An 11792-nucleotide genomic window follows, 5' to 3' on the forward strand; every position below is an offset into this window, starting at 1 on the left:
AGTATAAAAGACAGACACCATTAGAAAACATAAATCAATCGTAATGTCCTTAATAACACACCTAGGCTCGAGTGTAAAGGACAGACACCTTTAGAATACATAAAACATTGTAATGTCCTTAATAAAACACCTAGGCTCGAGTGTAAAGGACATGGTCCATTAGAACTTAGATAGTCATAGATACTACTTCCCTAGGCACGAGAAGTAAAGGGAAATCTTAAAGATTGGAGACACGTCCTCTGTAACACTTCCTTGGCTCGAGAGAGTGGAGGACTACCCCTGTAACCAGAATCTCCGAACGTAGGAGAGCGTGGCTTGAGTGTATAGATCTATACGGGACTGACAATCTCGCACGTGGCTGCTAGCTATAGCCGAACCGAAAGGTTCAAGGGTGACGAAAGTCATAGAAAGGATACTGGCCACGACCCGAGTCATATCTAGTCTGAAGTATGGTTAAGGACTCTCAATCAAGATTATTAACACTTTACACTTATTTATTAGTTTTATGTACGTAATAAAACTAATGTACATTTAAGGATAATCGGACTTTCAGGAGACTTCACACACATATTCAGGAAAACATGGGGTTTTCCTAGGGATATCATTGAACATAATCGGAATCGGTAATAGGTCGCACACATAGAATCGGTAACATTTCACACACACACATTTAGGAAAACATGGGGTTTTCCTAGGGATAACATTGAACATAATCGGAATCGGTAATAGTTCGCACACACACAGAATTTGTAACAGATCACACACACACATGTAGGAAAATATAGGATTTTCCTGAGTAACAGTAGTACGTAACCACAAAAGTGTAACAAGTTAGATAACTAAACTTTACAATTCACAAGAACAATTATGATTTCAGTGTACATCTTTTACATTACAATTTGGAATTGGTAAACTTTACTTTTAAGAAAATATGGGATTTTCTTGGATAACCGCTTTTTTAGGAAACCAAAGGAACTCGTGCATTTTCATAAAAACAAACCGCTTATGAACTCACCAGCTTTATGTTGATTTTTAAAATGCTTGTATTCTCAGGTTCTACTTAGACAGGTACCCAGCGTCCTTTTGCAGAAGACAGAGCGAATGGAAGTCACGTCTTTCTTTTGTTTAAACTATGTATCTATGAAACTTGTACTACTTTACTTTTCAACTGATGTAATGAAATCTATGTAATGTAATGTTTTGTGTTTTACTTCGCTTACTGTGTACATTGGTTATGATATTCACATGAAGTCACCTCCGCCCCGGGACGTTTCCGCCTTCGGTTTCGGGGTGTGACAACCTTGACCAGCGCACACCCAGTGTACCTAATTCCTTAGTCCTTCAATTGACTCACATATACATGTGATCAAAGAATTAGTCTTAATTTTCAAAGATGAAAATTCTCATTCATCATACAATACAACTTGTATGATTCCAAGTTTCTGTCCAATTGAAACTTGGGTGATGAAAAACTTTCTTCATTTGGTAAATTCAGATAGTATCACAAATGAAAGAATCAAATCCACTTTCCAATATTGCTATTACTGGAAACATATAAGTAACAATTTTCCACAGATGCCATTGTAAGGATATTTTTAAAATAAATAAAATTAAAACCCTTTTTTTGTTTTATTTTAAAACTTTGTGGGAAAACTTATCCTTACAATCCACATGAAAACCTTGTTGTTATCTATTCATAAGCAATATATTATAACTCTTAAGCAACAGCTCAAAATTCTTATTACCGAACCATGCGATCGAAACCCACCTTCGCAATCAGAATCAACATATACTTACTTTAAGCTTCCTATCTTTTCTTTTGATTCTTAAAAACATCAACATGTGACCCATTCACATTATGTAATAAGAATCTCCAAATAGGAACTTAATAGAGTTAGTCAGTGGACTTTAACTGAAGTAGAGTCAAACTTTTTGACTTGATTAATCTTATGATCTTTCAGGTAAATATGGTAGCTTCGCAATCAGTGTCCCTCCCTTTGTCAATAAAACATATAGACCCTTTGGTAATGGCACATGAGACTATCTCAGACTTAGCCTTTCTCTTTACCATTTGGTCAACCGAGTTGACTATGGCCGATCCCTTTCCTATGGGAAGAGAAATACTTTTCTAGATATCCAATGCTACCATTGCCAATGTCCATTTAAGGTTTGGGAAGTTGATCAAAATTTTCTTTACTAGTGTTCCAAATCATTGCTGAATCTGCAGCACTGAGCAAATAGATAAGATCATTAAGGCTCGTATCATAGTCTGTCTCATAGTAGTCCCAAAGGGACTCACTATGTTACTAAGAAAGTGATTGAACATCCAACCTTCACGAGACTTTGACACCCAACTCTCCCGGCTTGTCAATATGTGACTTTATCTCCAATATGTGAGCACACATAGACTATGCTTGCCAATAGGGATTGAGTGACTTTAAACTTTTTCAAGAACTTGTGGGTGAGGGAGAATAATTGGAGGAGGTGGAGGAAGTGAAGCATGATGTTGAGGGACACCATCTTCAAGAGATTTGGGAAGATCATAGTTGTCTGAACCAGACATCTATAATGGGAGAAAATCAAGTTAGTTGATTCAAAATCCTTAATATAACACCCAATATGAAATATTAAGGCTAGGACCCAACACAATATTTTATAATTTGGAAGAGGGATGCCGTAATCCAAACTATAAAATATTTGAAGGTAGGCGAATGACGATTCACCAATTTCCACCATGAAAAACGAAATAGTTTATTACGTTTTAATTGGATTTGAAATTCCTCGATCTTTTGAGATTCATTGAACTTTTCAATGGCATGTTTCAATCTCGAGTGTGCCCGCTCAAATTTTGTGACTGGGATGCCGAGGATCACAAAAGAAGGTGTGAATAACCATACCAATTCACTTGGTACCCTTAATATTATCACCTAATCAATGTGCCGGTTAACCACACACGCTCCATTGATCTATGACAAACATTAAGTCACCCTTCGTGATCCTTACTAGTCCAAGTTAGTGTGCCGGTTAACCACACACGCTCCACCAACGACTTGGTAAGGTACAAAGTGTGAATTCCATGGGCTAGCACCAAATTCACATTTTTCCTAAAGTAACTAAGATTGGGAATTAAATAAAAAATATTTAGTTACTTTATAATAATCATTATACTTTTAATGAGAAGTTAAAGTCATTGTCCTACCCGTTCGGCTAACGACCCTCCACCGATCAAGCAAGCGGTGGGTGAGAGTGGACACCCATTAAGTCGCCATTTTATAGGCAACAACCTTATACCCACCTTATAGATCGGCTTCGTGAATGAGACCTACTAACGGTAAAACGACTTGTTCTTATACATACATACATATGTGTGTGTATATATATATATATATATATATATATATATATATATATATATATATATATATAATTAACCATTAATGTTATAAATAGTATAAGTGTTGAATTTTAACTTTTAAAATTCTAAGTGTTGGAATTAAAGTTTATTAAAATGTGTAAAACTTTTCCAAATTCCAAAACTTGAGGGCAAGTTTTGTAACTCTTCAAAACTTTTCATTTCATAACTTATGAATTAAAGGTTCATAAAATGAAGACTCTTCATTTTATGTAACTTATGTGTTTTTAATGTGTGTTAAAGAAAAGTGACCTTTGGATATCCATAACTTGAGGAAAAATTATGGACTCCACTAAAACACATAAATGATCAAGAATTAATCCTAAACAATTCAACAAATAATTCCTATCATCTTCTAAATTCATAAGAACATGAACATGATTATCAAAGTTTCAAGAATTATATAAACACATACAAAGCATGAAATTTTGATATATGCTATTGTAAATGGATTAGAACAACCATTACACCAACTAAAATAAGTTTTAAAATATCAAAACAGTTTAGGGTAAAGTTTCTAGTCCATTTCCAACAGCAAAAGTCGAAAATCTGCATTCTAAACCTTCTACTCGTCGAGTGCACAAACCTAATCAGCGAGTAGGATGAATTTTGCCTTGGACTCGGCGAGTCCCCCCATGGACTCGGCGAGTCCATCATGTAGACAGCAAAATTTTGACTTTTTTCACTATTTTGCATCAAGTATCAAACAAGCAAGCATAGGCTCTGATACCACTGTTGGGTTTTGAGCAATCTAACACTTCCTAAGTGTGCATGCAACCCTAATAAACCTTTGATCTATGTTTGTCTAAATACATGCAAAATAATAATTTTCCAAGGTTCATAACCTATCTAACATGGCATGGGGTACTTTTAAAGTACATAAAAGAATTAGATGAGATTACATACCTTATGATGAGTTTGATTCCTATGGAGTTTGAGAGCCAAGCACCAATAGTGTGAATGCCTCAAATGGAAATCACAAATCACCACAAACACTTGGATAACTTTGAGAGAGTAATATACTTTCTTATGAAATCGGCCACCACTAAGTCTCACACAACTAGAGTCTACTCTTCGAGCCATATTTCTTGCATCATATGCTTCTTTATATAGTGTGCATGGTTAGGGTGAAACCCTAATAACCCATGTCTTTTCCTTTCCAAAGATCCATGGGTTAAAAGCTCCATGGATCATCCATGGACTTCCATATGAGCTTAGCCCATTAACAAATGAGTATTAGCCCACACTATATAAAATATAATAGCCCATAATTTAATCAGTCTTCTTTTTAATCTCTAAATTAATTCATAATTAATTTAAGACTAAAACTAATTAAATAACATGACTTCATATTAATATATTATAACTTATAATATATTAATAAATCGTAAGTATACAATTCTCATAAAATTATCCATAAATCGTTTGGATGAAATGCAACCCAAATGGACCATGTCGGGTCGGGTCAAGTATGTACCAAATAAGTTATGGACTTAGACACCTTATCCAACACCTTCCCCTTCGGTGTTATCGAAGTCTTCGTTGAGGTCGACACTAAAACCCACATCCGACTCAGAAGTTCTTGGCCTTTTGTTGGAGCCGGTGGCCGATTCCGAATGCGAAGTCTCTGGTTTAATGACCCATTTTGGACCCTTTCGACTAATTTCTCACGCTTTTTGGTGGCTGAATGCTTTACTGCCTTTGGTGATCTTGTATTGCTAGCAAACGGTTGATAAAATATTGAAATCGTTGTTCACACCATTTTCCATTGATTGCATCGTACGTTCAACTCGTTTTTCTTCCCAAAAGCGAATGAAAGTGATCTAAAACACGAACCCAAAAACTGTTTCGCGTTTACGTATTGCCCATCCTCGAGTCACACGATATAAAAATCCAAGCTTTAGCCAAAACTTCCTCATTATCTTCGTTCCAAGCTGCTCTTTTTTTTAGTTTTTCCTTTTGGTTGTCTTCTTCTAGATGGTTGTGTTTCTTCGACCTGGTCGTCGTCGTCATTGTCCAAGTTTATAGGTAGGGATTGAGATAAGGGGACTTGAAATGGTTGTGTTTGGAATTGTTGAGATGATTGTGTTTTGAATTGTTAAGATTGAAATTGTTGAAAAGCTTGGAAGTGAGGTTGATTGAATTGTTGTAGTATTTGTTGTTGGAAATTGTTTGGTTGATATAAAATGTTGGTAATAGAGGTTCTTGTTTGATTGGGGATGTTAACATACACATTTGTATGTAACATTGATATTGATCATTTGGAGTGTTTGCAATTGTTAGAGTAATTGTAGTGGTTGAGGTATTTTGATTTTGATCAATACTTTCGAGAAAAAAAAAAAGAATAGAAAGATATTTGAATGGTTTTGTGGTGTTAAATGGTATAAAAATGTTCGTATTTATATGATTTAGTTTAACTTTAGAAAGTTTTTTTTTTTTCTTTTTTTTACGTTGTAATTGATGGTTTGGTTAAGTGACATTCTATTGGTAGTAAGGAGGGTAACATACATCAATCCACACCATATTTATGGGGGACGGTGTTCATGTATAAAGATTGTGTCCGACTTCACCCTCTAAGTGTAAAAATGACCCATGTACCATATGGCCTAAAGGTTAATTATGAATAGTTTTTTAATCCGTTTGACTCATATTTGACCTAAATTTTTCGGATTATGCTTTTAGGTGTGTATCTCAAAAGTGTAATCTATTTGGCATTAAAAAAGTGTATCTCAAATATATTTAGTTTTAAATAAGCGAGTCAAAATTACAATATCTTACTTTTTAGATTATAAACTAATCAAAATACTTTATTGCTAGGATCCATATTGATATTTTTCGAATCTTCTTAATCCAGAAAGTTGGTGCAAATTGTCTCATTCATGTGAACATAGAAATTTGGAAAAGAATTTAGAAATGGATCTAACATATTATAAAAAGACATTAATTAAAATAAAACGATCTTATTAACAAAAATACATCTTTTTCGGTTTTGAAAAATGATACTTTCTTGAATGCCCCGTTTTGGAATGGTCAAGGTTGTTTCGGAGTTGGTGAGTGGTAGCTGAGATTTGACATAAATGTATTTCGGGTTTCGATAACACACATTACGAATTGACATCGTACATTTCAGACTAATATTGTATATTTCAAACACATATTCCAGACGTAGATTCTACAATCATTGCACTACATTCTTTTTTTTTCCATCTTTTCATTCACTTACAACCAAAAATTCGGAATTTCATTTTCCAATATTTGCAAATGAGTTCATGAGATCGAGTGTACAAAGAAAGCTTTGCCAAACTTTCTATTTACTTTCATAATTTTGAAAAAACTAAACCAGGAACTTTTACCAACATCAAGAAACTTGTGAGAGACCATTTTGAGTTCGGTTTTGTGGTTTTTGGATTTATGGTAAAATACTTTTGTAATATATCAAATGTTTATTTCCAGTTTTTTATAACAACTGGATTTTAATGATTACTCGTTAGCACATTGTTGACAAAGAATTACATAAGAATCGATAAAATATGGTATAATAACCAAGCCCTTCTATTAAGTCCGAACTTCTTATTTCTGTTTACAAACCAGTTGTAAGAATAGTCAACCAATCTGTCGATTCAAGAATTCCTTCTAGTATTTAGACCATTAAAAAGTTAGAAATTTCTAAATCCCATAGAAGCCACCACATTGTCATAATTTCCATAGTAGTTATTAACTTTGTTACAATTGATGTTGCAAAAAAAGATTCATATATTTTTGAGTTCATGTTGCTAATGACTTTCAAATGTAATATACATTTAAAGGGCACCACATACAATTAATGTTCATAGTGGTTGCCTTTGACAAAGTCATTATCCCTACTTATATCGTTTTGTTCGGGGGATTTGGACATGGCACAAAGTTTTGCATTTTGGTCATAAGTCTTGATAAGGCTAAAGGAATGTATTGGTGACATTAGGAAATGTAACGTCCCAAAAATTATAAAGAGATTTTTCAAAATTAAAATAAAATAACCAATTAAAACCTTTGTTTCAAAACCATCTAATAACATTCATTTGATTAAAACCATACAATATCAGAGTTAAGTTTACAAAACTGTGGAAAATTAAGTCTTCGATGCGTGTATATAGTCCTGTTGGTCTCTTCTTAGGAATGAACTGCAAAATGTTTAATCCGCAATTGTAAGCATAAAGCTTAGTGTGTGACATACCGAAATTTAAGTCAAAGACTATGAACGGTCAAGTTCACAGTAAGTTTCTTGGTGGATTGAGTCATTGAGTTTTAGTGCATCTAATGTAAAACAAATGAGTTATTTCAACTACTATAAGATACCAGATGGTATCTTACTTCCGAATGTGTAAATTTACCAACGGAACAAACAGCTTAAACTGCAACCTTAGTTAATGCATCTGAAAAACTTAAATTTCATGTTAAACACTTTTGAGAAATACAAACACCTTAGTCACGTAGTACGTGTTTCTCTTTTTTCAAAAATATAAAAAACGGCCAAAACGGACTTCGTATGCAAAATATACACCGTTTTAAACATCCAAAACCGGTATATACTGATTTTCTTAAAATCGCTAAAACTATTTCTATCCGTTGAGGGACTTGCACACCTTAAATGGAAATTCCAAAATCATCTTTGGACTCAATTCATTGTCTATTATTTAATTTCATACTTAGAGTATTTTAGTAAAAATATTTATAAAAGTAAAAAATCAGACGTTTTTAGCTTATTAAACACGAAAATTTAAAGATCATTTCACGGAGACCAGTATAACATAATTCAAATTCGTCTGCACTTTTGGGAATCACCAAGACCTGAACCTTAAGCATGAACTTTTAGAAATTTTATATAATCAGTGCGAGGACACGAGAATTGACGTACACCTCACGATGAGTGTGTGTATATATATATATATATATATATATATATATATATATATATATATATATATATATATATATATATATATATATATATATATTGTAGTTATTATTGTGCAAAATGTTTATAAGTTGTATAATGACAAGACCACTATATATGCATATACATTTTTGGTGACTATGCGACTTTGCAAGATCCTAATTAATCATGTAAACACAATGCATATATGTCATATAATTAAAGTTACATAACACTATATATATATATATATATATATATATATATATATATATATATATATATATATATATATATATATATATATATATATATAGACACACGAATATGTGATATATATCAATCAATTATATGTGTAGATTAAAATTTCATAAATATATATTAGATATATATCAATTTTTAAGTTAAGAGACCGGGGTTTAACACATTAATAAATTTTACAATCCTAACGTAAGAGTTTAAATTTATATAGACGTAGTATACAAGTTATATAACAAATTCATGACAAATGAAAATAGATTATAATTAGCAAGAAATGGTTGTAAAAGCCTTAAATATACATACGTATACAAATGGAAATAAACCAATAATACACGCAATGTAAAGAATCTAATGCATAAAATACATACAAAATTAAAAATGTACATAAATACATACTCAAATACATGTATCATATGAACCTTGTTATCACACACAAAGGAAACGTGTGTTTACTTTTAAAAACTGATTAATGAATCAATACTCCTTTTCTGTTCTTCCTCTGTTCGTGAGCAACCAAAAAGAACAACTTCCACGTGTTCTTCTTTCATCTTTCCTATTAAACATCAAACCAAACACAAATTCTACCTTTGATTTCTAACAAACAATTCAAACCTAAACGAAAAGGAAAAGAAACTGTTACAAACCCAAACATCCATTTGATTTTTTTCCATCGATATCTATCAAAAACGAACCTATAAAAAAAATAAAAATAAATAAATAAACAAAAAAATAAAAATAAAAAGTGGGTTCTCACCTGTGCTGATAGCTGCTGCCTTTCCCGAATTAACAAACAACCATGATCGAACTGCCCCCCACCACCTATACGACTGAACACTCGAAACCACCGGTCTCAACTAGCCTCATCGCAGCACCACCGAGACCGACGACCGAACCCTCGCACCCTCCTCTTCCTCTGCCGTCGAGCAAACCCACCAAACACCCCGTCACCGTTGCTGTTGTTGCTTGCTACGCCTCCCAGACCCCTTCGGACCTCTTTCCCCTTCGCAACTACTTTGAGGACAGAAGACGAGCAGCCCCGCTGCTTCGTCTCTTCCTTCTCGTCCGAGCTCACAGCCGCCTCGCTGCTTCGATCCTTCTCCTTCTTCAGTCTAGTCGAACGCCGGAGGCCACCACCGATTGCGAGTCGAGCGACGAACCTTCGTGCTCCCTTTCGACCCATCAATTTTTCGTTCACGTCTGCCATTCATGTGTTCTTTGTGTCGACTGCTTTCAATTGTAGCATTCCATTTCTTTTGCCCGATCAAACAAAGAAACGGGGGTTTAAAAGCCCTAATTTAATTTAGCTTGTGAAAAGGCCAAAAAACCCCACTAATAAGATTTTGACAAAATTGCAAAAATGGTCCCTGTGGTATGCATTTTTTTGAGGTTTCAGTCCAAACCTCGATTTTTTTGGTTTTGTGGTCCTTTTGAGCTAGTTTCATTGTGTTTTTGGTCCTTCTGAATAGTGAAATGACTGTAATGCCCTTGAGTTATATATTTTTCATTTATTTTTCATTTCTTTAATCTAAATACTTATTTATTTATTTAACTAATTAAAAAAAATAAAAGTTTCTCTCTCTCTCTCTCTCTCGCGCGCGCGCGTATACGCAATAAACAATCCCCTTCTTCATCTTCTCCAATCATCCCTCCCAAAAACTCAAAAGTTTACTGCAAGAATCAATTATGTGTATGTAACTACATTGGGTTTGATTCCTTGGTCAAGCATTTCAGTGAACACATGGTGTGCACTACAACAAACCTAACACATAAACACAAACATTTACAATATTAAACCAAAATCTTTAAAGCTCAACTACAAACAAGAAAAAATCCCCACCAGATCTTTAAGAGCAACACTTCTTCCCGTCTTTTCTCCGGTATTTCTCCGACTCTAGATTAAAAGGGTTTGTAAAATTACAAGAATTTTGTCGGAGAATTGCCTTTAAATTTTGTTAGAACAATATTCCTCTTCATCTTCTTCCTCAGAAAACTCTTCTATACCTCTTGATCTTTAAAGCTTTCAGAACTATCTCTACATGCATCTCCCTCAACAAAAAAACGATCTACTACTACATAGTATGCTCAGATCCCTCATCGGGAAAAACTTCTTGAGATCGAATCAAAGGGTGCTCAAGCCCAAATCGAATCATCCACTGGAAATCATTTCTAGATGGGTGACGTGCTAAACGAAATGGGTCAATAAAGACGTCAGCGGAATTTAAACCCAAACTTAATTACCTACCAGACATGGAGCCTTTGGTGTCGGGTTTTCGACAACGACTTTAGATCTAGATGTAGGCCCTCCTGCCTTGTTCTTACTGTCAAGTGTGTTCAGCGCTGAAATGGCGATAGCGGGGGAGGACGGTTGGTTTTCCGGCGTGTCTTCTCTCAGTTGGTCTAGCTTCGTCGGCGGCGGTGTGAGCTGTAGCAACGAAGAGGTGAGTGTTGGGGGTGATGGAGGATCAAGTGGGGTGAAGAGGTTTGGCAGCCTCTTGGCTTGTCGATTAGAGAGAGAGAGAGAGAGAGAGAGAGAGAGAGAGAGAGAGAGAGAGAGAGAGAGAGAGAGAAAGAGAGAGAGAGAGAGAGATCCCTATATTTTAATTTAATAAAACATTAAATTAAATAGAAAAAAGATTTAAAAAAATATCAGAAGGGAATATTAGTCATTTCAATTTAGGAAGGGATCAAAACCACAACCAAAGTACCTCAAAAGGACCATCAATCCAAAAAAGTCATGGTTTGGACTAAAACCCCAAAAAATCGCATACCACGGGGACCATATTTGCAGTTTTGTCTAAGATTTTATTCAAAATCAGTCCTTATCCCCAAATAATAATTTCATTTGTTCAAAAAAAAAAAAAAAAAAAAAAAAAAAAAAAAAAAAAAAAAAAAACATGCCTTGAAAAATATCAGCCAAAACAGTCCAATTTATTCAAAAGAGTTACATACCAGCCCCTATAGTTTGTTCAAGTCACAAAATCAATCCCTCCTAGAATTATTTTAACCAAATCAATCCTATTTTGGTTAACTAAATTACAAAACAACCCCCAATATTTTGTATTTGCTATGAAACGATCCCGAAAGAATTTCAAATTTCAAGATTGATGGATTTGTGGTTTCTCACGTCAAGCTTCCCAAAAATTAACAAACTCCGAACTAATTGAACTCACGCTTCAAGGGTAAGTGTTTACGATACTTTTTAATATT

General features: G+C 34.2%; 1 long non-coding RNA gene across 1 annotated transcript; it reads right to left on the reverse strand.

Moving 5' to 3' along the window:
* Window positions 1-8925: 8925 nt before the first annotated feature.
* LOC145006455 (uncharacterized) lies at window positions 8926-9837 on the reverse strand. Its single transcript, XR_013662905.1, has 2 exons — window positions 9340-9837; window positions 8926-9277 (listed from the first exon to the last, which is right to left on the reverse strand). It is a non-coding gene; the product is annotated as an uncharacterized LOC145006455 (long non-coding RNA).
* Window positions 9838-11792: the final 1955 nt, after the last annotated feature.

The sequence above is a fragment of the Lactuca saligna genome, chromosome 7, assembly GCF_052625555.1.
Source record: "Lactuca saligna cultivar CGN05327 chromosome 7, ASM5262555v1, whole genome shotgun sequence".
In the NCBI taxonomy this organism is placed as follows: Eukaryota; Viridiplantae; Streptophyta; class Magnoliopsida; order Asterales; family Asteraceae; genus Lactuca; species Lactuca saligna.